Genomic DNA, 26,497 nt, shown 5'->3' on the forward strand with positions numbered 1-26,497 from the left:
CTGGTCAAAAAGGCTCCTCAAAAGGTTAAAAAGAGCTTGGTATCCTTCTTGTGGGCTCTGTCTGATGTTAAAAGTCAAGTCCGCCAGACAGTAGCCAATATCGGGCCGTTTGAACTTTTTTTCTGGTCAAAAAGGCTACTCAAAAAGTTCAAAAGAGCTTCATATCGTTCTTATGTGCTCTTTCTGATGTTAAAAGTCAAGTCCGCCAGACAGTAGCCACAGTAGCCCATATCGTGGCCATTTTAACTTTTTTTTCTGGTCAAAAAGGCTCCTCAAAAGGTTCAAAAGAGCTTCATATCCTTCTTATGGGCTCTTTCTGATGTTAAAAGTCAAGTCCGACAGATAGCAGCCCATATCGGGGCCGTTTGAACTTTTTTTCTGGTCAAAAAGGCTCCTCAGAAGGTTCAAAAGAACTTTGAATCCTTCTTATGGTTTCTTTCTGATGTTAAAAGTCAAGTCCGCCAGATATTAGCCCATATCGGGGCCGTTTGAACTTTTTTTTCTGGTCAAAAAGGCTCCTCAAAATGTTCAAAAGAACTTCGTATCCTTCTTTTGGGCTCTTTCTGATGTTAAAAGTCAAGTCCGCCAGACAGTAGCCCACAGTAGCCCATATCGGGCCGTTTTAACTTTTTTTTCTGCTCAAAAATGCTCCTCAAAAGGTTCAAAAGAGCTTCACATCCTTCTTATGGGCTCTTTCTGATGTTAAAAGTCAAGTCCGCCAGACAGCAGCCCATATCGGGGCCGTTTGAACATTCCTCTGGTCAAAAAGGCTCCATAAATGGTTTAAAGTAGCTTTGTATCCTTCTTATGGGCTCTTTCTGATGTTAAAAGTCAAGTCCGCCAGACATTAGCCCACAGTAGCCCATATCGGGGCCGTTTGAACTTTTTTTTCTGGTCAAAAAGGCTCCTCAAAATGTTCAAAAGAACTTCGTATCCTTCTTTTGGGCTCTTTCTGATGTTAAAAGTCAAGTCCGCCAGACAGTAGCCCACAGTAGCCCATATCGGGCCGTTTTAACTTTTTTTTCTGCTCAAAAATGCTCCTCAAAAGGTTCAAAAGAGCTTCATATCCTTCTTATGGGCTCTTTCTGATGTTAAAAGTCAAGTCCGCCAGACAGCAGCCCATATCGGGGCCGTTTGAACTTTCCTCTGGTCAAAAAGGCTCCATAAATGGTTTAAAGGAGCTTCGTATCCTTCTTATGGGCTCTTTCTGATGTTAAAAGTCAAGTCCGCCAGACAATAGCCCACAGTAGCCCATATCGGGGCCGTTTGAACTTTTTTTTCTGGTCAAAAAGACTCCCTCAAAAGGTTCAAAAGAGCTTCGTATCCTTCTTGTGGGCTCTTTCTGATGTTAAAGGTCAAGTCCGCTAGACAGTAGCTCACAGTAGCCCATATCGGGACCGTTTGAACTTTTTTCTGGTCGAAAAGGCTCCTCAAAAGGTGCAAAAGAGCTTCGTATCCTTCTTATGGGCTGTTTCTGATGTTAAAAGTCAAGTCCGCCAGACAGTAACCCATATCGGTCCGTTTGAACTTTTTTTTCTGGTCAAAAAGGCTCCTCAAAAGGTTCAAAAACCGTATTCTTCTTATGGGCTCTTTCTGATGTTTGAAAGTCAAGTTCGCCAAGACTGTAGTCGATATCGGACCGTTTTGAGTTTTTTTTTTTGGTCAAAAAGGATCCTCAAAAGGTTCAAAAGAGCTTTGTATCCTTCCTATGGGCTCTTTCTGATGTTAAAAGTCAAGTCTGCCAGATAGCAGCCCATATCGGTGCCGTTTGAACTTTTTTTCTGGTCAAAAAGGCTCATCAGAAGGTTCAAAAGAGCTTCGTATCCTTCTTATGGGCTCTTTCTGATTTTAAAAGTCAAGTCTGCCAGACAATAGCCCATATCAGGTCCGTTTGAACTTTTTTTCTGGTCAAAAAGGCTTCACAAAAGGTTCAAAAGAGCTTTGTATCCTTCTTATGGGCTCTTTCTGATGTTAAAAGTCATGTCCGCCAGACAGCAGCCCATATCGTTGCGATTTGAACTTTTTTTCTGGTCAAAAAGGCTCCTCAAAAGGTTCAAAAGAGCTTTGTTTCCTTCTTATGGGCTCTTACTGATGTTAAAAGTCAAGTCCGCCAGACAGTAGTCCATATCGGGGCCGTTTGAACTTTTTTTCTGGTCAAAAAGGCTCCTCAAAAAGTTCAAAAGAGCTTCATATCCTTCTTATGGGCTCTTTCTGATGTTAAAAGTCAAGTCTGCCAGACAGCAGCCCATATAGGGGCCGTTTAAACTTTCCTCTGGTCAAAAAGGCTCCATAAATGGTTTAAAGGAGCTTCGTATCCTTCTTATGGGCTCTTTCTGATGTTAAAAGTCAATTTCGCCAGACAATAGCCCACAGTAGCCCATATATGGACCGTTTGAACTTTTTTTTTTGGTCAAAAAGGCTCCCTCAAAAGGTTCAAAAGAGCTTTGTATCCTCCTTATGGGCTCTTTCTGATGTTAAAAGTCAAGTCCGCCAGACAGTAGTCCATATCGGAACGTTTGAACCCTTTTTCTAGTTTGAACTTTTTTTCTTGTCAAAAAGGCTTCTCAAAAGGTTCAAAAGAGCTTTGTATCCTTCTTGTGGATTCTTTCTGATGTTAAAAGTCAACTCAGCCAGACAGCAGGCCCATATCGAACCGTTTGAACTTTTTTTTCTGGTCAAAAAGGCTCCTCAAAATGTTCAAAAGAGAGACGTTTGAATTTTTTTCTTGTCAAAAAGGCTCCACAAATGGTTTAAAGGAGCTTCGTATCCTTCTTATGGGCTGTTTCTTATGTTAAAAGTCAAGTCCGCCAGACAGTTGCCCATATCGGACCGTTTGAACTTTTTTCTGTTCAAAAAGGCTCCCTCAAAAGGTTCAAAAGAGCTTCGTGTCCTTCTTGTGGGCTCTTACTGATGTTAAAGGTCATGTCCGCTAGACAGTAGCCCACAGTAGCCCATATCGGGGCCGTTTGAACTTTTTTTTCTGGTCAAAAAGGCTCCTCAGAATGTTCAAAAGAGCTTCGTAATATTCTTATGGGCTCTTTCTGATGTTAAAAGTCAAGTCTGCCAGACAGTAGCCCATATCGGGGCCGTTTGAGTTTTTTTTTCTGGTCATAAAGGGTCCTCAAAAGGTGCAAAAGAGCTTGGTATCCTTCTTATGGGCTCTTTCTGATGTTAAAAGTCAAGTCCGCCAGACAGTAGCCCATATCGGGGCCGTTTGAACTTTTTTTTCTGGTCAAAAAGGCTCCTCAAAATGTTCAAAAGAGCTTCGTATCCTTCTTCTGGATTCTTTCTGATGTTAAAAGTTAACTCAGCCAGACAGCAAGCCCATATCGAACCGTTTGAACTTTTTTTTCTGGTCAAAAAGGCTCCTCAAAATGTTCAAAAGAGAGACGTTTGAATTTTTTTTCTGGTCAAAAGGCTCCACAAATGGTTTAAAGGAGCTTCGTATCCTTCTTATGGGCTGTTTCTTATGTTAAAAGTCAAGTCCAACCAGACAGTTGCCCATTTCGGACCGTTTGAACTTTTTTCTGTTCAAAAAGGCTCCCTCAAAAGGTTCAAAAGAGCTTCGTATCCTTCTTGTGGGCTCTTTCTGATGTTAAAGGTCAAGTCCGCTAGACAGTAACCCACAGTAGCCCATATCGGGGCCGTTTGAACTTTTTTTCTGGTCAAAAAGGCTCCTCAAAAGGTTCAAAGGAGCTTCGTATCCTTCTAGTGGGCTCTTTCTGATGCTAAAAGTCAAGTCCGCCAGACAGTAGCCCATATCGGGGCCGTTTGAACTTTATTTCTGGTCGAAAAGGCTCCTCAAAAGGTGCAAAAGAGCTTGGTATCCTTCTTATGGAATGTCTCTGATGTTAAAAGCCAAGTCCGCCAGACAGTAACCCACATCGGTCCGTTTGAACTTTTTTTTCTGGTCAAAAAGGCTCCGCAAAAGGTTAAAAAAACATTCTTCTTATGGGCTCTTTCAGATGTTAAAAGTCAAGTTCGCCAGACTTTAGTCCATATCTGACCGTTTTGTTTTGTTTTTTCGTCAAAAAGTATCCTGAAAAGGTTCAAAAGAGCTTTGTATCCTTCCTATGGGCTCTTTCTGATGTTAAAAGTCAAGTCTCCCAGACAGCAGCCCATATCGGGGCCATTTGAACTTTTTTTCTGGTCAATAAGGTTCCTCAGAAGGTTCAAAAGAGCTTCGAAACCTTCTTATGGGCTCTTTCTGATTTTAAAAGTCAAGTCTGCCAGACAATAGCCAATATCGGGTCCGTTTGAACTTTTTTTCTGGTCAAAAAGGCTCCTCAAAAGGTTCAAAAGAGCTTTGTATCCTTCTTATGGGCTCTTACTGATGTTAAAAGTCAAGTCCGCCAGACAGTAGCCCACAGTAGCCCATATCGGGGCCGTTTGAACTTTTTTTTCTGGTCAAAAAGGCTCCTCACAAGGTTCAAAAGAGCTTCATATCCTTCTTATGGGCTCTTTCTGATGTTAAAAGTCAAGTCCGCCAGACAGCAGCTCATATCGGGGCCGTTTGAACTTTCCTCTGGTCAAAAAGGCTCCACAAATGGTTTAAAGGAGCTTCGTATCCTTCTTATGGGCTCTTTCTGATGTTAAAAGTCAAGTCCGCCAGACAACAGCCCACAGTAGCCCATATCGGGGCCGTTTGAACTTTTTTTTCTGGTCAAAAAGAATCCCTCAAAAGGTTCGAAAGAGCTTCGTATCGCTCTTGTGGATTCTTTCTGATGTTAAAAGTCAACTCAGCCAGACAGCAAGCCCATATCGGGCCGTTTGAACTTTTTTTTCTGGTCAAAAAGGCTCCTCAAAAGGTTCAAAGGAGCATCGTATCCTTCTTGTGGGCTCTATGATGTTAAAAGTCATGTCCGCCAGGCAGTAGTCCATTTCGGACCGTTTGAACTTTTTTTCTGGATTGAACTTTTTTTCTGGTCAAAAAGGCTCCTCAAAAGGCACAAAAGTGCTTCGTATCCTGCTTATGGGCTCTTTCTGATGTTAAAAGTCAAGTCCGCCAGACAGTAGTCCATATCGGAACGTTTGAACCTTTTTTTCTGGTTTGAACTTTTTTTCTGGTCAAAAAGGCTTCTCAAAAGGTTCAAAAGAGCTTTGTATCCTTCGTATGGGCTCTTTCTGATTTTAAAAGTCAAGTCCGCAAGACAGTAGCCCATATCGGGGCCGTTTGAACTTTTTTTACTGGTCAAAAAGCCTCCCTAAAAATGTTCAAAAGAGCTTCGTATCCTTCTTGTGGATTCTTTCTGATGTTAAATGTTAACTCAGCCAGACAGCGAGCCCATATCGAACCGTTTGAACTTTTTTTTCTGGTCAAAAAGGCTCCTCAAAATGTTCAAAAGAGAGACGGTTTAAATTTTTTTCTGGTCAAAAAGGCTCCACAAATGGTTTAAAGGAGCTTCGTATCCTTTTTATGGGCTGTTTCTTATGTTAAAAGTCAAGTCCGCCAGACAGTTGCCCATATCGGACCGTTTGAACTTTTTTCTGGTCAAAAAGGCTCCCTCAAAAGGTTCAAAAGAGCTTCGTATCCTTCTTGTGGGCTCTTTCTGATGTTAAAGGTCAAGTCCGCTAGACAGTAGCCCACAGTAGCCCATATCGGGGCCGTTTGAACTTTTTTTCTGGTCGAAAAGGCTCCTCAAAAGGTGCAAAATAGCTTGGTATCCTTCTTATGGGCTGTTTCTGATGTTTAAAGGTCAAGTCCGCCAGACAGTAACCCATATCGGTCCGTTTGAACTTTTTTTTCTGGTCAAAAAGGCTCCTCAAAAGGATAAAAAAACCGTTCTTAATATGGGCTCTTTCTGATGTTAAAAGTCAAGTTCGCCAGACTGTAGTCCATATCGGACCGTTTAGATTTTTTTTTTGGTCAAAAAGGATCCTCAAAAGGTTCAAAAGAGCTTTGTATCCTTCCTATGGGCTCTTCCTGATGTTAAAAGTCAAGTCTGCCAGACAGCAGCCCATATCGGGGCCGTTTGAACTTTTTTTCTGGTCAATAAGGCTCCTCAGAAGGTTCAAAAGAGCTTCGAATACTTCTTATGGGCTCTTTCTGATTTTAAAAGTCAAGTCTGCCAGACAATAGCCCATATCGGGTCCGTTTGAACTTTTTTTCTGGTCAAAAAGGCTCCTAAAAGGGTATAAAAAAAGCTTTGTATCCTTCTTATGGGCTCTTACTGATGTTAAAAGTCAAGTCCGCCAGACAGTAGCCCATATCGGGGCCGTTGGAACTTTCCTCTGTTCAAAAAGGCTCCACAAATGGTTTAAAGGAGCTTCGTATCCTTCTTATGGGCTGTTTCTTATGTTAAAAGTCAAGTCCGTCAGACAGTTCCCCTTATCGGACCGTTTGAACTTTTTTCTGGTCAAAAAGGCTCCCTCAAATGGTTCAAAAGAGCTTTGTATCCTTCTTGTGGGCTCTTACTGCTGTTAAAGGTCATGTCCGCTAGACAGTAGCCCACAGTAGCCCATATCGGGGCTGTCTGAACTTTTTTTCTGGTCAAAAAGGCTCCTCAAAATGTTCAAAAGAGCTTCGTATCCTGCTTATGGGCTCTTTCTGATGTTAAAAGTCAAGTCTGCCAGACAGTAGCCCATATCGGGGCCGTTTGAGTTTTTTTTTTCTGGTCAAAAAGGCTCCTCAAAATGTTCAAAAGAGCTTCGTATCCTTCTTGTGGATTCTTTCTTATGTTAAAAGTTAACTCAGGCAGACAGCAAGCCCATATCGAACCGTTTGAACTTTTTTTTCTGGTCAAAAAGGCTCCTCAAAATGTTCAAAAGAGAGACGTTTGAAAATTTTTTCTGGTCAAAAGGCTCCACAAATGGTTTAAAGGAGCTTCGTATCCTTCTTATGGGCTGTTTCTTATGTTAAAAGTCAAGTCCGCCAGACAGTTGCCCATATCGGACCGTTTGAACTTTTTTCTGGTCAAAAAGGCTCCCTCAAAAGGTTCAAAAGAGCTTCGTATCCTTCTTGTGGGCTCTTTCTGATGTTAAAGGTCAAGTCCGCTAGACAGTAACCCGAGGTAGCCCATATCGGGGCCGTTTGAACTTTTTTTCTGGTCAAAAAGGCTCCTCAAAAGGTTCAAAGGAGCTTCGTATTCTGCTTATGGGCTCTTTCTGATGTTAAAAGTCAAGTCTGCCAGACAGTAGCCCATATCAGGGACGTTTGAACTTTTTTCCTGGTCAAAAAGGTTCCTCAAAAAATTCAAAAGAGCTTCATATCCTTCTTATGGGCTCTTTCTGATGTTAAAAGTCAAGTCTGCCAGACAGTAGCCCACAGTAGCCCATATCGGGGCCCTTTTAACTTTTTTATCCTTCTAGTGGGCTCTTTCTGATGTTAAAAGTCAAGTCCGCCGGACAATAGTCCATATCGGACCGTTTTAACCTTTTTTCTGGTTTGAACTTTTTTTCTGGTCAAAAAGGCTCCTCAAAAGGTTCAAAAGAGCTTCGTATTCTGCTTATGGGCTCTTTCTGATGTTAAAAGTCAAGTCTGCCAGACAGTAGCCCATATCAGGGACGTTTGAACTTTTTTCCTGGTCAAAAAGGTTCCTCAAAAAATTCAAAAGAGCTTCATATCCTTCTTATGGGCTCTTTCTGATGTTAAAAGTCAAGTCTGCCAGACAGTAGCCCACAGTAGCCCATATCGGGGCCCTTTTAACTTTTTTATCTGGTCAAAAAGGCTCCTCAAAAGGTTCAAAAGAGCTAAATATCCTTCTTATGGGCTCTTTCTGATGTTAAAAGTCAAGTCCGCCAGACAGCAGCCCATATCGGGGCCGTTTGAACTTTTCTCTGGTCAAAAAGGCTCCTCAAAAGGTGCAAAAGAGCTTCGTATCCTGCTTATGGGTTCTTTCTGATGTTAAAAGTCAAGTCCGGCAGACAGTAGTCCATATCGGACCGTTTGAACCTTTTTTCTGGTTTGAACTTTTTTTCTGGTCAAAAAGGGCTTTCAAAAGGTTCTAAAGAGCTTTGTATCCTTCTTATGGGCTCTTTCTGATGTTAAAAGTCAAGTCCGCCAGACAGTAGCCCATATCGGGGCCGTTTGAACTTTTTTTCTGGTCAAAAAGGCTCCTCAAAATGTTCAAAAGAGCTTCATATCCTTCTTGTGGATTCTTTCTGATGGTAAAAGTCAACTCAGCCAGACAGCAAGCCCATATCGGGCCGTTTGACCTTTTTTTTTTTTAATGAAAAGGCTCCTCAAAATGTTCAAAAGAGAGACGTACGAAAATTTTTTCTGGTCAAAAAGGCTCCACAAATGGTTTAAAAGAGCTTCGTATCCTTCTTATGGGCTCTTTCTGATGTTAAAAGTCTAGTCCGCCAGACAGTAGCCCATATCGGGGCCATTTGAACTTTTTTTTCTGGTCAAAAAGGCTCTCTCAAAAGGTTCAAAAGAGCTTCGTATCCTTCTTGTGGATTCATTCTGATGTTAAAAGTCAACTCAGCCAGACAGCAAGCCCATATCGGGTCGTTTGAACTTTTTTTTCTGGTCAAAAAGGCTCCTCAAAAGGTTCAAAGGAGCATCGTATCCTTCTTGTGGTCTCTATGATGTTAAAAGTCATGTCCGCCAGACAGTAGTCCATTTCGGACCGTTTGAACTTTTTTTCTGGTCAAAAAGGCTCTTCAAAAGGTTCAAAAGAGAGACGTTTGAAAATTTTTTCTGGTCAAAAAGGCTCCACAAATGGTACAAAGGAGCATCGTATCCTTCTTTTTTTCTGATTCTTATGTTAAAAGGCAGTTTCTTATGTTAAAAGTCAAGTCCACCAGACAGTAGCCGATATCGGGTGCCATTTGAACTTTTTTTTTGGTCAAAAAGGCTCCTCAGAAGGTTCAAAAGATCTTCGTATCCTTCTTATGGGCTCTTTCTGATGTTAAAAGTCAAGTCCGCTAGATAGTAGCACACAGTAGCCCATATTGGGGCCGTTTGAACTTTTTTTCTGGTCAAAAAGGCTCCTCAAAAGGTTCAAAGGAGCTTTGTATCCCTCTTGTGGGCTCTTTCTGATGTTAAAAGTCAAGCCCGCTAGACAGTAGCCCATATCGGGGCCGTTGGAACTTTTTTTCTGGTCGAAAAGGCTCCTCAACAGGTTCAAAGAGCTTCGTATCCTTCTTATGGGCTCTTTCTGATGTTAAAAGTAGTCCGCCAGACAGTAGCCCACAGTAGCCCATATTGGGGCCGTTTGAACTTTTATTTGGTCGAAAAGGCTTCTAAAAAGGTTCAAAAGAGTTCCGTATTCTTCTTATGGGCTCTTTCTGATGTTAAAAGTCAAGTTCGCCAGACTGTAGTCCATATCGGACCGTTTTGATATTTTTTTTGGTCAAAAAGGATCCTCAAAAGGTTCAAAAGAGCGATTTGTATCCTTCCTATGGGCTCTTTCTGATGTTAAAAGTCAAGTTGCCAGACAGTAGCCAATATCGGGGCCGTTTGAACTTTTTTTCTAGTCTAAAGGCTCCTCAGAAGGTGTAAAAGAGCTTGGTATCCTTCTTATTTGCTCTTTCTGATATTAAAAGTAAACTCAGCAAAACAGTAGCCCATATCGGGGCCATTTGAACTTTTATTTTCTGGTCAAAAAGGCTCCTCAAAAGGTTAAAAAGAGCTTTGTATCCTTCTTGTGAGCTCTGTCTAATGTGAAAAGTCAAGTCCGCCGGACAGTAGTCCATATCGGACCGTTTGAACCTTTTTTCTGGTTTGAACTTTTTTTCTGGTCAAAAAGAATCCTCAATAGGTTCAAAAGAGCTTTATATTCTGCTTATGGGCTCTTTCTGATGTTAAAAGTCAAGTCTGCCAGACAGTAGCCCATATCGGGGTCGTTTGAACTTTTTTTCTGGTCAAAAAGGTTCCTCAAAAAGTTCAAAAGAGCTTCATATCCTTCTTGTGGGCTCTTTCTGATGTTAAAAGTCAAGTCCGCCAGACAGTAGCCCACAGTAGCCCATATGGGGGCCGTTTTAACTTTTTTATCTGGTCAAAAAGGCTCCTCAAAAGGTTCAAAAGAGCTTCATATTCTGCTTATGGGCTCTTTCTGATGTTAAAAGTCAAGTCTGCCAGACAGTAGCCCATATCGGGGCCGTTTGAACTTTTTTTCTGGTCAAAAAGGTTCCTCAAAAAGTTCAAAAGAGCTTCATATCCTTCTTATGGGCTCTTTCTGATGTTAAAAGTCAAGTCCGCCAGACAGTAGCCCACAGTAGCCCATATGGGGGCCGTTTTAACTTTTTTATCTGGTCAAAAAGGCTCCTCAAAAGGTTCAAAAGAGCTTCATATTCTGCTTATGGGCTCTTTCTGATGTTAAAAGTCAAGTCTGCCAGACAGTAGCCTATATCGGGGCCGTTTGAACTTTTTTTCTGGTCAAAAAGGTTCCTCAAAAAGTTCAAAAGAGCTTCATATCCTTCTTATGGGCTCTTTCTGATGTTAAAAGTCAAGTCCGCCAGACAGTAGCCCATATCGGGGCCGTTTGAACTTTTTTTTCTGGTCAAAATGGCTCCTCAAAAGGTTCAAAGGAGCATCGTATCCTTCTTGTGGGCTCTATGATGTTAAAAGTCAAGTCCGCCGGACAGTAGCCCATATCGGGGAAATTTGAAAATTATTTTCTGGTCAAAAAGGCTCCTCAAAAGAGATCAAAAGAGCTTCGTATCCTTCTTGTAGGCTCTTTCTGATGTTAAAAGTGAAGTCCGCTAGATAGTAGCACACAGTAGCCCATATTGGGGCCGTTTGAACTTTTTTTCTGGTCAAAAAGGCTCCTCAAAAGGTTCAAAGGAGCTTCGTATCCTTCTTGTGGGCTCTTTCTGATGTTGAAAGTCAAGCCCGCTAGAAAGTAGCCCATATCGGGGCCGTTGCAACTTTTTTTCTGGTCGAAAAGGCTCCTCAAAAGGTTCAAAAGAGCTTCGTATCCTTCTTGTGGATTCATTCTGATGTTAAAAGTCAACTCAGCCAGACAGCAAGCCCATATCGGGTCGTTTGAACTTTTTTTTCTGGTCAAAAAGGCTCCTCAAAAGGTTCAAAGGAGCATCGTATCCTTCTTGTGGGCTCTATGATGTTAAAAGTCATGTCCGCCAGACAGTAGTCCATTTCGGACCGTTTGAACTTTTTTTCTGGTCAAAAAGGCTCCTCAAAAGGTTCAAAAGAGAGACGTTCGAAAAAATTTTCTGGTCAAAAAGGCTCCACAAATGGTACAAAGGAGCATCGTATCCTTCTTTTGTTCTGATTCTTATGTTAAAAGGCTGTTTCTTATGTTAAAAGTCAAGTCCGCCAGACAGTAGCCCAAATCGGACCATCTAAACTTTTTTTCTGGTCAAAAAGGCTCCTCAAAAGGTTCAAAAGAGCTTTGTATCCTACTTATGGGCTCTTTCTTATGTTAAAAGTTAAGGCCGCCAGACAGTAGCCGATATCGGGGCCATTTGAACTTTTTTTCTGGTCAAAACGGCTCCTCAGAAGGTTCAAAAGAGCTTCGTATCCTTCTTATGGGCTCTTTCTGATGTTAAAAGTCAAGTTCGCTAGATAGTAGCACAAAGTAGCCAATATTGGGGCCGTTTGAACTTTTTTTCTGGTCAAAAAGGCTCCTCAAAAGGTTCAAAAGAGCTTCATATCCTTCTTATGGGCTCTTTCTGATGTTAAAAGTCAAGTCCGCCAGACAGCAGCCCATATCGGGGCCGTTTGAACTTTTCTCTGGTCAAAAAGGCTGCTCAAAAGGTTCAAAAGAGCTCCGTATCCTGCTTATGGGCTCTTTCTGATGTTAAAAGTCAAGTCCGCCAGACAGTAGTCCATATCGGACCGTTTGAACCTTTTTTCTGGTTTGAACTTTTTTTCTGGTCAAAAAGGCTTCTCAAAAGGTTCAAAAGAGCTTTGTATCCTTCTTATGGGCTCTTTCTGATGTTAAAAGTCAAGTCCGCCAGACAGTAGCACATATCGGGGCCGTTTGAACTTTTTTTTCTGGTCAAAAAGGCTCCTCAAAATGTGCAAAAGAGCTTCGTATCCTTCTTGTGGATTCTTTCTGATGTTAAAAGTCAACTCAGCCAGACAGCAAGCCCATATCCGGCCGTTTGAACTTTTTTTTTTGGTCAAAAAGGCTCCTCAAAATGTTCAAAAGAGAGACGTTTGAAAAAATTTTCTGGTCAAAAAGGCTCCTCAAAAGGTGCAAAAGAGCTTTGTATCCTTCTTGTGGGCTCTTTCTGATGTTAAAAGTGAAGTCCGCTAGATAGTAGCACACAGTAGCCCATATTGGGGCCGTTTGAACTTTTTTTTTGGTCAAAAAGGCTCCTCAGAAGGTTCAAAAGAGCTTCATATCCTTCTTATGGGCTCTTTCTGATGTTAAAAGTCAAGTCCGCCAGACAGTGGACCATATCGGACCGTTTGTACTTTTTTTTCTGGTCAAAAAGGCTCTCAAAAGATTCAAAAGAGCTTCGTATCCTTCTTGTGGATTCTTTCTGATGTTAAAAGTCAACTCAGTCAGACAGGAAGCCCATATCGGGCCGTTTGAATTTTTTTTTCTGGTCAAAAAGGCTCCTCAAAAGGTTCAAAGGAGCATCGTATCCTTCTTGTGGGCTCTATGATGTTAAAAGTCATGTCCGCCAGACAGCAGCCCATATCGGGGCCGTTTGAACTTTTCTCTGGTATAAAAGGCTCCTCAAAATGAGCAAAAGATCTTCGTATCCTGCTTATGGGCTCTTTCTGATGTTAAAAGTCAAGTCCACCAGACTATAGTATCGGACCGTTTGAACCTTTTTTCTGGTTTGAACTTTTTTTCTGGTCAATAAGGCTTCTCAAAAGGTTCAAAAGAGCTTTGTATCCTTCTTATGGGCTTTTTCTGATGTTAAAAGTCGAGTCCGCAGGACAGTAGCCCATATCTGGGCCGTTTGAACTTTTTTTTCTGGTCAAAAAGGCTCCTCAAAAGGTTCAAAAGAGCTTCGTATCCTTCTTGTGGGCTCTTTCTGATGTTAAAATTTAAGTCCGCCGGACAGTAGCCCATATCGGGGAAATTTGAAATTTATTTTCTGGTCAAAAAGGCTCCTCAAAAGGTGCAAAAGAGCTTCGTATCCTTCTTGTGGGCTCTTTCTGATGTTAAAAGTGAAGTCCGCTAGATAGTAGCACATAGTAGCCCATATTGGGGCCGTTTGAACTTTTTTTCTGGTCAAAAAGGCTCCTCAAAAGGTTCAAAGGAGCTTCGTATCCTTCTTGTGGGCTCTTTCTGATGTTAGAAGTCAAGCCCGCTAGACAGTAGCCCATATCGGGGCCGTTGCAACTTTTTTTCTGGTCGAAAAAACTCCTCAAAAGGTTCAAAAGAGCTTCGTATCCTTCTTATGGGCTCTTTCTGATGTTAAAAGTCAAGTCCGCCAGACAGTAGCCGATATCGGGGCCATTTGAACTTTTTTTCTGGTCAAAAAGGCTCCTCAGAAGGTTCAAAAGAGCTTCGTATCCTTCTTATGGGTTCTTTCTGATGTTAAAAGTCAAGTCCGCCAGACAGTAGCCCATATCGGGGCCGTTTGAACTTTTTTTTCTGGTCAAAAAGGCTCCTCAAAATGTTCAAAAGAGCTTCGTATCCTTCTTGTGGGTTCTTTCTGATGTTAAAAGTCAACTCAGCCAGACAGTAAGCCCATATCGGGCCGTTTGAACTTTTTTTTTTGGTCAAAAAGGCTCCTCAAAATGTTCAAAAGAGAGACGTTTGAAAAAATGTTCTGGTCAAAAAGGCTCCACAAATGGTTTAAAGGAGCTTCGTATCCTTCTTATGGGCTGTTTCTTATGTTAAAAGTCAAGTCCGCCAAACAGTAGCCCATATCGGACCGTTTGAACTTTTTTTTCTGGTCAAAAAGGCTCTCTCAAAAGGTTCAAAAGAGCTTCGTATCCTTCTTGTGGATTCATTCTGATGTTAAAAGTCAACTCAGCCAGACAGCAAGGCCATATTCGGGCCGTTTGAACTTTTTTTTCTGGTCAAAAAGGCTCCTCAAAAGGTTCAAAGGAGCATCGTATCCTTCTTGTGGGCTCTATGATGTTAAAAGTCAAGTCCGCCAGACAGTAGCCCATATCGGACCGTTTTAACTTTTTTTCTGGTGAAAAAGGCTCCCTCAAAAGGTTCAAAAGAGCTTCGTATCCTGCTTGTGGATTCTTTCTGATGTTAAAAGTCAACTCAGCCAGACAGCAAGCCCATATCGGGCCGTTAGAACTTTTTTTCTGGTCAAAAAGGCTCCTCAAAAGGTTCAAAGGAGCATCGTATCCTTCTTGTGGGCTCTATGATGTTAAAAGTCAAGTCCGCCAGACGTAGTCCATATCAGACCCTTTGAACCTTTTTTCTGGTTTGAACTTTTTTTCTGGTCAAAAAGGCTTCTCAAAAGGTTCAAAAGAGCTTTGTATCCTTCTTATGGTCTATTTCTGATGTTAAAAGTTAAGTCCGCCAGACAGTAGGCCATATCGGGGCCGTTTGAACTGTTTTTTCTGGTCAAAAAGGCTCCTCAAAATGTTCAAAAGAGCTTCGTATCCTTCTTGTGGATTCTTTCTGATGTTAAAAGTCAACTCAGCCAGACAGCAAGCCCATATCGGGCAGTTTGAACTTTTTTTTCTTGTCAAAAAGGCTCCTCAAAAGGTTCAAAGGAGCATTGTATCCTTCTTGTCGGGTCTATGATGTTAAAAGTCATGTCCCCCAGACAGTAGTCCATTTCGGACCGTTTGAACTTTTTTTCTGGTTTGAACTTTTTTTCTGGTCAAAAAGGCTCCTCAAAAGGTGCAAAAGAGCTTCGTATCCTGCTTATGGGCTCTTTCTGATGTTAAAAGTCAAGTTCGCCAGACAGTAGCCGATATCGGAGCCGTTTGAACTTTTTTTCTGGTCAAAAAGGCTAGTCAAAAGGTTCAAAAGAGCTTCGTATCCTGCTTGTGGATTCTTTCTGATGTTAAAAGTCAACTCAGCCAGACAGCAAGCCCATATCGGGCCGTTAGAACTTTTTTTCTGGTCAAAAAGGCTCCTCAAAAGGTTCAAAGGAGCATCGTATCCTTCTTGTGGGCTCTATGATGTTAAAAGTCAAGTCCGCCAGACGTAGTCCATATCAGACCCTTTGAACCTTTTTTCTGGTTTGAACTTTTTTTCTGGTCAAAAAGGCTTCTCAAAAGGTTCAAAAGAGCTTTGTATCCTTCTTATGGTCTATTTCTGATGTTAAAAGTTAAGTCCGCCAGACAGTAGGCCATATCGGGGCCGTTTGAACTGTTTTTTCTGGTCAAAAAGGCTCCTCAAAATGTTCAAAAGAGCTTCGTATCCTTCTTGTGGATTCTTTCTGATGTTAAAAGTCAACTCAGCCAGACAGCAAGCCCATATCGGGCAGTTTGAACTTTTTTTTCTTGTCAAAAAGGCTCCTCAAAAGGTTCAAAGGAGCATTGTATCCTTCTTGTCGGGTCTATGATGTTAAAAGTCATGTCCCCCAGACAGTAGTCCATTTCGGACCGTTTGAACTTTTTTTCTGGTTTGAACTTTTTTTCTGGTCAAAAAGGCTCCTCAAAAGGTGCAAAAGAGCTTCGTATCCTGCTTATGGGCTCTTTCTGATGTTAAAAGTCAAGTTCGCCAGACAGTAGCCGATATCGGAGCCGTTTGAACTTTTTTTCTGGTCAAAAAGGCTAGTCAAAAGGTTCAAAAGAGCTTTGTATCCTTCTTACAGGCTTATTCTGATGTTAAAAGTCAACTCCGCCAGACAGTAGCCCATATCGGGGCCTTTTGAACTTTTTTTTCAGTCATAAAGGCTCCTCAAAAGATTCAAAAGAGCTTCGTATCCTTCTTGTGGATTCTTTCTGATGTTAAAAGTCAACTCAGCAAGACAAGCAAGCCCATATCGGACCGTTTGAACTTTTTTTCTGGTCAAAAAGGCTCCTCGAAAGGTGCAAAAGAGCTTCGTATACTGCTTATGGGCTCTTTCTGATGTTTAAAGTCAAGTCTGCCAGACAGTAGTCCATATCGGACCGTTTGAACCTTTTTTCTGGTTTGAACTTTTTTTCTGGTCAAAAAGGCCTCTCAAAAGGTTCATAAGTATCCTTCTTATGGCGCTTTCTGATGTTAAAAGTCAAGTCCACCAGACAGTAGCCCATATCGGGCCGTTTGAACTGTTTTTTTCTTGTCAAAAAGGCTTCTTAAAAGGTTCAAAAGAGCTTGGTATCCTTCTTATGGGCTCTTTCTGAAGTTAAGAAATCAAGTCCGCCAGACAGTAGCACACAGTAGCCCATATCGGGGATGTTTGAACTTTTTTTCTAGTCAAAAAGGCTCCTTAAAAGGTTTTAAGGAGCTTTGTTTCCTTCTTGTGAGCTATTTCTGATGTTAAAAGTCAAATCCGCCAGACAGTAGCCCATATCAGGGCCGTTTGAACTTTTTTTTCTGGTCAAAAAGGATCCTCATAAGGTTCAAAAGAGCTTTGTATCCCTCTTATGGCCTCTTTCTAATGTTAAAAGTCAAGTCAGCCAGACAGTGGCCCTTTGAACTTTTTTTCTTGTCAAAAATGCCTCTCAAAAGGTTTCGAAAAGCTTCGTATCCTTCTTATGGGCTCTGTCTGATGTTAAAAGTCAAGTCCGCCACACAGTAGTCCATATCAGACCTTTTGAACCTTTATTCTGGTTTGAAATTTTTTTCTGGTCAAAAAGGCTCCTCAAAAGGTTCAAAAGAGCTTCGTATCCTACTTATTGGGCTCTTTCTGATGTTAAAAGTAAAGTCCACCAGACAGTAGCCCATATCTTGGCCTTTTGAACTTATCTCTGGTCAAAAAGGCTCCTCAAAAGGTTAATAGGAGCTTTGTATCCTTCTTATGGGCTCTTTCTGATGTTAAAAGTCGTCCAACAGACAAAAAAGACCATATCGGGGCCGTTTGACCTTTTTTACTGGTCAAAAAGGCTCCCCTTAAAAGGTTCAAAAAAGCTTTGTATCCTTATGGGTTCTGTCTGATGTTAAAAATCAAGTCTGCCGGAAAGCAAGCCCATATCTGGCAGTTTGAAAAAAAAATCTGGTCAAAAAGGCTCCTCATAAGGTTCAAAAGAGCTTGGTATCCTTCTTTTGTCTCTTTCTGATGTTAAAAGTCGAGTCTTCCAGACAATGGCCCGTATCTTCTCATCCTTCTTATGGGCTCTTTCTGATGTTAAAAGTCAAGTCCGCCAGACAGTAGCCCAAAGAAGCCCATATCGGGCAGTTTGAACTTTTTTTCTGGTCAAAAAAGCTTCTCAAAAGGTTCAAAAGAGCTTTTTATCCTTCTTATGGGCTCTTCCTGATGTTAAAAGTCAAGTCCGGCAGACATTAGCCCATATCGGTGCCGTTTGAACTTTTTTTTTCTGGTCAAAAAGGCTCCTCAAAATGTTCAAAAGAGCTTCGCATCCTTCTTGTGGATTCTTTCTGATGTTAAAAGTCAACTCAGCCAGACAACAAGCCCATATTGGGCCGTTTGAACTTTTTTTCTGGTCAAAAAGGCTCCTCAAAAGGTTCAAAGGAGCATCGTATCCTTCTTGTGAGCTATTTCTGATGTTAAAAGTCAAATCCGCCAGACAGTAGCCCATATCAGGGCCGTTTGAACTTTTTTTTCTGGTCAAAAAGGATCCTCATAAGGTTCAAAAGAGCTTTGTATCCCTCTTATGGCCTCTTTCTAATGTTAAAAGTCAAGTTAGCCAGACAGTGGCCCTTTGAACTTTTTTTCTTGTCAAAAATGCCTCTCAAAAGGTTTCGAAAAGCTTCGTATCCTTCTTATGGGCTCTGTCTGATGTTAAAAGTCAAGTCCGCCACACAGTAGTCCATATCAGACCTTTTGAACCTTTATTCTGGTTTGAAATTTTTTTCTGGTCAAAAAGGCTCCTCAAAAGGTTCAAAAGAGCTTCGTATCCTACTTATTGGGCTCTTTCTGATGTTAAAAGTAAAGTCCACCAGACAGTAGCCCATATCTTGGCCTTTTGAACTTATCTCTGGTCAAAAAGGCTCCTCAAAAGGTTAATAGGAGCTTTGTATCCTTCTTATGGGCTCTTTCTGATGTTAAAAGTCGTCCAACAGACAAAAAAGACCATATCGGGGCCGTTTGACCTTTTTTACTGGTCAAAAAGGCTCCCCTTAAAAGGTTCAAAAAAGCTTTGTATCCTTATGGGTTCTGTCTGATGTTAAAAATCAAGTCTGCCGGAAAGCAAGCCCATATCTGGCAGTTTGAAAAAAAAATCTGGTCAAAAAGGCTCCTCATAAGGTTCAAAAGAGCTTGGTATCCTTCTTTTGTCTCTTTCTGATGTTAAAAGTCGAGTCTTCCAGACAATGGCCCGTATCTTCTCATCCTTCTTATGGGCTCTTTCTGATGTTAAAAGTCAAGTCCGCCAGACAGTAGCCCAAAGAAGCCCATATCGGGCAGTTTGAACTTTTTTTCTGGTCAAAAAAGCTTCTCAAAAGGTTCAAAAGAGCTTTTTATCCTTCTTATGGGCTCTTCCTGATGTTAAAAGTCAAGTCCGGCAGACATTAGCCCATATCGGTGCCGTTTGAACTTTTTTTTTCTGGTCAAAAAGGCTCCTCAAAATGTTCAAAAGAGCTTCGCATCCTTCTTGTGGATTCTTTCTGATGTTAAGAGTCAACTAAGCCAGACAACAAGCCCATATTGGGCCGTTTGAACTTTTTTTCTGGTCAAAAAGGCTCCTCAAAAGGTTCAAAAGAGAGACGTTTGAATTTTTTTTCTGGTCAAAAAGGCTCCACTAAATGTTTAAAAGAGCTTCGTATCCTTCTTGTGGATTCTTTATGATGTTTAAAGTCAACTCAGCCAGACAGCAAAGCCCAGCAGTCAGTAGACAGTAGTCCATTTCGGACCGTTTGAACTTTTTTTCTGGTTTGAACTTTTTTTCTGGTCAAAAAGGCTCCTAAAAATGTTCAAAAGAGCTTCGTATCCTGCTTTCTGGTGTTAAAAGTCAAGTCCGCCAAACAGTAGCCCATATCGGGTCCGTTTTCACTTTTTTTTCTGGTCGAAAAGGCTCCTGAAAAGGTTCAAAAGAGCCTTGTATCCTTCTTATGGGCTCTTTCTGATGTTAAAAGTCAAGTCCTCCAAACAGTTGCCCATATCGGTCCATTTGAACTTTTTTTCTGGTCAAAAAGGCTCCTCAAAAGGTTCAAAAGAGCTTTGTATTCTTCTTTTGGGCTCTGTCTTCCCAAGCTTCTTCCTTCTGTCTGATGTTAAAAGTCAAGTCCGCCAGACAGTAGTCCATATCGAACTCCTTGAACCTTTTTTCTGGTTTGAACATTTTTTCTGGTCAAAAAGGTTCCTCAAAAGATTCAAAAGAGCTTTGTATCCTTCTTACGGGCTCTTTCTGATGTTAAAAGTCAACTAGGCCAGTAAAAAAAAAAATCATGTCAAAAAGGCTCCTCAACTAACTCATTTTGTAGTGCATTAAAGAGATGATCAACAGCATGCTATTTTTGTTGTTTGATTTATTGTATAAAATGTCTAACTCATTCCTTTGTACATACGAGATGTGCAATGCAGCGTTCTGTTGTACTGCATAGCTCAAGCGTTTTGCAAGGAAGAATAGCATTAAGTAATATGCACTTTGTTGCATTGCAATGTATTTAAAAACTAACTCTTTCCGAAATGCATTGAAGAGATGCAATGCAGTCTGGTGTTATATTCCATTGTATGATAAAGCGTTGTGCAGTGAAGAATAACATATAAGCAATATGCACTTTTTTACTTTGCAATGCATTCAAGAACTAACTCATTCAGTAGTGGATTGAAGAGATGTCCAATGCAATCTGCATTGCAATCTGCTGTTTGCATTGCATTGTACATATGATTAAGCTTTGTTCAGTGATATGGACTTATGATATGAAATATGCACTGTTTTCGCATTGCAATGCATTCAAGAACTAACTCAGTTTGTAGTGTATATGGGCAATGCAATCTGTTGTTTTAATAACGTTTAGCGTAAAAGGACTAACTTATTCCTTTGTTCAATGAAAAAACTAACGCTTAAAAAACTGCTGTTGTATAGCCTATATGAAAAAGCGTTAGAATAAAATATGAGCGATATGCACTTTTTTGCATTGCAATGTTTTTTTCTGGATGAACTGTATGAGAACTAACTCATTCCGTATAGTGCATTAAGAGATGTGAAATGCAATCTACTGTTGCATTGCATTGCACATGCGATCAAGTGTTGTGCATTGAAGAATAATCTAGAAGCAATATGCACTTTTTTGCATTGCAAAAAACTGCAAAAAACTCAGTTTGTAGTGCATAAAAGAGATTAATGCAATCTGCTGTTTTAATAACTTTTTGTTGTTTCATTCCATTGCATAAAAGGATTAACTTATTCCTTTGTGCAAAGACAAAACTAACGCTTAAAAAATGCTTTTGCATTGCACATATGATAAAGAATAGAATATAAGCGATTTTTGCATTTTTTTGCATTGCAATGCATTCAAGAACTAACTCATTTCTTAGTGCATTAAAGAGATTGCAATGCAATCTGCACGTACGATAAAGCGTTGTGCAGAGAAGAAAAACATACATGCAAGATTCACTTTGCTGCATTGCAATGCATTCAAGAACTAACTCAGTTTGTCGATATGTGCAATGGAATCTTATAATGCTATGCATTGGACATACGATCAAGCATTTTCAATTGAAGAATAACACATAAGCATCTTGCTTATGTGTTATTCTTCAATTGAAAAAGCTTGATCGTATGTCCAATGCATAGCATTATAAGATTCCATTGCACTTTGTTGCATTGCAATGAACTAAATGACTAACTCAGTTTGTAGTGCATTAAAGAGATGGGCAATGCAATCTGCTGTATTAATAACGTTTTGTTGTTTCAATCCATTGCAAAGGACTAACTTATTCCTTTGTGCAATGAAAAAACTAACATTTAAACTGCTATTGCATTGCACATATGATAAAGCGTTAGAATAACATATAGGCAAAATGCAATTTTTTAAATTGCAATGCGTTCAAGAACTAACTCATTACGTAGTAGATTAAGAGATGTGAATTGCAATCTACTGTTGCATTGCATTGCACATACGATCAAGCGTTGTGCATTGAAGAATAACTTAAATAAATAAGCAATATGCACTTTATTGCATTGCAATGTATTCAAGGACTAACTCAGTTTGTAGTGCATTAAAGAGATAGGCAATGCAATCTGCTGTTTTAATAACGTTTTGTTGTTTCATTCCATTGCATAAAAGGACTAACTTATTCCTTTGTTCAATTAAAAACTAACGCTTAAAACTGCTGTTGCATTGCCTATATGAAAAAGCGTTAGAATAAAATATAAGCGATGTATGCACTTTTTTGCTTTGCAATGCATTCAAGGACTAACTCAGTTTGTATTGCATTAAAGAGATAGGCAATGCAATCTGCTGTTTTAATAACGTTTTGTTGTTTCATTCCATTGCATAAAAGGACTAACTTATTCCTATGTTCAATGAAAAAACTAACGCTTAAAACTGCTGTTGCATTGCCTACATGAAAAAGCGTTGGAATAACATATGTGATATGCACTTTTTTACATTGCAATGCATTCAAGAACTAACTCATTCCGTACTGCATTAAGAGATGTGAAATGCAATCTACTGTTGCATTGCATTGCACATGCGATCATGTGTTGTGCATTGAAGAATAATCTAGAAGCAATATGCAATTTTTTGCATTGCAATGCATTCAAGGACTAACTCAGTTTGTAGTGCATTAAAGAGATGGGCAATGCAATCTGCTGTTTTAATAATTTTTTGTTGTTTCATTCCATTGCATAAAAGGACTAACTTATTCCTTTGTTCAATGAAAAAACTAACGCTTAAAACTGCTGTTGCATTGCCTAAATGAAAAAGCGTTAGAAAGAAATATAAGCGATAGGCAATTTTTTACATTGCAATGCATTCAAGAACTAACTCATTCCTAGTGCATTAAGAGATGTGAAATGCAATCTACTGTTGCATTGCATTGCACATGCGATCATGTGTTGTGCATTGAAAAATAATCTAGAAGCAATATGCACTTTTTTGCATTGCAATGCATTCAAGGACTAACTCAGTTTGTAGTGCATTAAAGAGATGGGCAATGTAATCTGCTGTTTTAATAATTTTTTGTTGTTTCATTCCAGTGCATAAAAGGACTAACTTATTCCTTTGTTCAATGAAAAAATTAACGCTTAAAAATGCTGCTGCATTGCACATATGATAAAGAATAGAATATAAGCGATTTTTGCATTTTTTTGCATTGCAATGCATTCAAGAACTAACTCATTTCTTAGTGCATTAAAGAGATTGCAATGCAATCTGCACGTACGATAAAGCGTTGTGCAGAGAAGAAAAACACACAAGCAAGATGCACTTTGCTGCATTGCAATGCATTCAAGAACTAACTCAGTTCGTAATGCATTGACGATATGTGCAATGGAATCTAATAATGCTATGCATTGGACATATGATCAAGCATTTTCAATTGAAGAATAACACATAAGCAAGATGCACTTTGTTGCATTGCAATGAACTAAATGACTAACTCATTTTCTAGTGCATTAAAGAGATGGGCAATGCAATCTGCTGTATTCATAACGTTTTGTTGTTTAAATCCATTGCAAAGGACTAACTTATTCCTTTGTGCAATGAAAAAACTAACATTTAAACTGCTATTGCATTGCACATATGATAAAGCGTTAGAATAACATATAGGCAAAATGCAATTTTTTAAATTGCAATGCGTTCAAGAACTAACTCATTACGTAGTAGATTAAGAGATGTGAATTGCAATCTACTGTTACATTGCATTGCACATACGATCAAGCGTTGTGCATTGAAGAATAGCTTAAGTAAATAAGCAATATGCTCTTTATTGCATTGCAATGTATTCAAGGACTAACTCAGTTTGTAGTGCATTAAAGAGATGGGCAATGCAATCTGCCGTTCTAATAATTTTTTGTTGTTTCATTCCAGTGCATAAAAGGACTAACTTATTCCTTTGTTCAATGAAAAAATTAACGCTTAAAAATGCTGCTGCATTGCCTACATGAAAAAGCGTTTGAATAAAATATAAGCGATATGCACTTTTTTACATGGCAATGCATTCAAGAACTAACTAATTCCGTACTGCATTAAGAGATGTGAAATGCAATCTAATGTTGCATTGCATTGCACATACGATCAAGCGTTGTGCATTGAAGAATAACTTAAGTAAATAAGCAATATGCACTTTATTGCATTGTAATACATTCAAGGACTAACTTAGTTTGTAGTGCATTAAAGAGATGGGCAATGCAATCTGCTGTTTTAATAACTTTTTATTGTTTCATTCCATTGCATAAAAGGACTAACTTATTCCTTTGTGCAATGACAAAACTAACGCTTAAAAAACTGCTGTTGCATTGAGCATATGATACGTTAGAATAGAATATAAGCGATTTTGCATTTTTTTGCATTGCATTGCATTCAAGAACTAACTCATTTTTAGTGAATTAAAGAGATTGTAATGCAATCTGCACGTACGATAAAGCGTTGTGCAGAGAAGATTAACATACAAGCAAGATGCACTTTGCTGCATTGCAATGCATTCAAGAACTAACTCAGCTTGTAGTGCATTGAAGATATGTGCAACGGAATCTGCTAATGCTATGCATTGGACATACGATCAAGCATTTTCCTTTGAAGAATAACATATAAGCAAGATGCACTTTGTTGCATTGCAATGAACTCAATGACTAACTCATTTTGTAGTGCAGTAAAGAGATGTGCAATGCAATATGCTATTTTTGTTGTTTCATTCATTGCATAAAATGTCTAACTCATTTTCCTTTGTGTAATGAAAAATATGCTCTTTTATTGCATTGCAATGCATTTCAGAACTAAATCATTCCGTAGTTCATTGAATAGATTGTAATGCAGATTTTTTGCTGTTTTATAATAAAACTAATAAAAATTTTAAGGTAGCCTATGTCGTGCTCTTAACGCCAGACAGTGTCCATATCGGACCTTTTGTATTTATTTATTTATTTATTTATTTTTTTAAGTTTTCTGCAGACATATTTCTGCAGACAGATGTAAAATGAAACAAGGTGTCTGAAAGAGAGAGAAAAGAAAGAAATCAACAAAACAGTTCCGCACATCAATATAGACCCTCATCGAACCCCCCCCCCTCCCCCCCACCCCACCCCTAAGGCCACTAATAGCTCTCACTTAAATAAAAAATCAAAAAAAAAATAATAATAAAAATTAAAAAAAAATTTTATATATATATATATTGCAATCTCTCTTATCCAATCATCATGTGATGGAGGAGAAGCATGCTTCCATTTAAGGAGGATGGCACGCCTGGCTAGCAAAATAGTAAAGGCAATGACGCAGTGCGCTGTAGCTGGTATACTTCTGATTGGGGAAAGGCCGAACAGGACAGTTAAGGAATTAGGGATAAAAGTGTAATTGATAGCCTGTGAGAGAGTTCTGAAAATGTCGGACCAATAGTCTGATAGCACCGGGCATGACTAGAACATGTGAAGACGATCGGCTGGGGATTGTCTGCATCTGTTACAGGCATCACTTCTGTTAGGATTTTTTTTTGCCAGTCTGGCATTAGTGAAATGGGCTCTGTGAAGCACTTTACATTGTATTAGGGCATGTCTAGCACAAATAGATGAAGAGTGAGCTAAACTAAAGATGTTTTTCCACTGGTCATCGGAAATGTCAATGCCCAAATCTTGCTTCCACGTTACCTTAAGGGAGTTAATCGGAGAAGGGGTTAAGGAGATTATTTTACCATAAATTATTGAAATCGGTCGTCTTTTACCAGAGTCAAGGGTGAGAATTGAGTCAATATCTGATTCGGGTGGACGATTGGGAAAATGGGGAAATAACTTTTGAATAAAGTGCTTCACTTGAAAAAAAAACGAAAAAGATGACTATTAGGAAGGTTAAATTTAGCTGATAAAGAAGAGAAAGAGAAGACTTCGTTTTCATACAAGTCGTTTAGAGTAGAGAGACCCTTAGCTGCCCAAATATCAAAGAAGCTGTCTGCAAGGGACGGGGAAAATAAGTGATTATTTGAAATTGGCATATGAATCATATGTAGACCAAATTTTGAGGTTTTGAGACCATATGTAGGTCTCTATGTAGACCGAATTGTTTCCTGAATTGATGCCAAATCTTAATAGTATTAATAACTATTGGATTGCTCGAGATTTTGTGGACCCCAAGGGGAAGCTGGGAGCTGATGTTAGAAAGTAAATAACGAGAGGAAGATATCTCTATATGCACCCAGGGCGGACTAGAGGCACAACTTTTAAGGCCAACCCAATATAGTAATTTATGAATGTTACATGCCAAAAAGTAGCATCGAAAATTTGGCAGGGCTAAACCCCCTTCAGATTTGGGAAACTCATACCGGACCTTTTGAACTTTTTTTTCTGGTCCGAGGCTCTTCAAATGGTTTAATAGCTATTCATCTTTGTGTGTTAAGTCCGCCAGAAAGTAGTCCAACTTTTTTCTGGTCAAATGGTCCTCAAAACGTTTTAAACAATATAAACTTGTAGACTCCTTATGATGTTAAATCAGCCATACAGAGATCCGTTTTTGACCTACAGAACAAATTTCAGGACACAAAGTTCTTGAACAATACATGCTGGAAGTTCATATCTGACATATTGATCTTTTTTCGTTAAAAGGCTCTTTCTGATGTTAAGTCCGCCAGACAGTAGTCTATATCGGACCTTTTGAACTTTTTTCTTGTCAAAGGGGCCTCAAAAGGTTTAAAAACTATATAAACTTACAGACGCTATCTGATGTTAAGTCCGCCAGACAGTAGCCCATATCGGACCGTTTTAACTTTTTATCGAGTCAAAAAGGCTCCTCAGAAGGTTCAAAAGAGCTTGGTATCCTTGTTTTGGTCTTTTTCTGATGTTAAAAGTCAAATCCGCCAGACAGTAGCCCATATCGGGGACGTTTGAACTTTTTTACTGATCATAAAGGCTCCTCAAAAGGTTCAAAAGAGCTCGGTATCCTTCTTATGGGCTTTTTGTGATGTTAAAAGTCAAGTCCGCCAGATAGTAGCCCATATCGGGGCCGTTTGAACTTTTTTTTTCTGGTCAAAAAGGCTCCTCAAAAGGTTCAAAAGAGCTTCGTTATCCTTCTTGTGGGCTCTTTCTGATGTTAAAAGATAAGTCCGCCGGACAGTAGCCCATATCGGGGACATTTGAAAAAAATTTCTGGTCAAAAAAGCTCCTCAAAAGGTGCAAAAGAGCTTCGTATCCTTATTGTGGGCTCTTTCTGATGTTAAAGATCAACACCGCCAGACAGTAGCCCATATCGGGGACGTCTGAACTTTTTTATCTGGTCAAAAAATGCTCTTCAAAAGGTTCAAAAGAGCTCGGTATCCTTCTTATGGGCTCTTTCTGATGTTAAAAGTCAAGTCCACCAGACTAACCGATATCGGGGCCGTTTGAACTTTTTTTCTGGTTAAAAAGGCTCCTCAGAAGGTTCAAAAGAGCTTCGTATCCTTCTTATGGGCTCTTTCTGATGTTAAAAGTCCATTCCACCAGACAGTAGTCCATATCGGACCATCTAAACTTTTT

This window comes from Siphateles boraxobius, unplaced genomic scaffold, assembly GCF_051911475.1.
Source record: "Siphateles boraxobius isolate OS27281-9 unplaced genomic scaffold, OSU_SipBor_1 89, whole genome shotgun sequence".
In the NCBI taxonomy this organism is placed as follows: domain Eukaryota; kingdom Metazoa; phylum Chordata; class Actinopteri; order Cypriniformes; family Leuciscidae; genus Siphateles; species Siphateles boraxobius.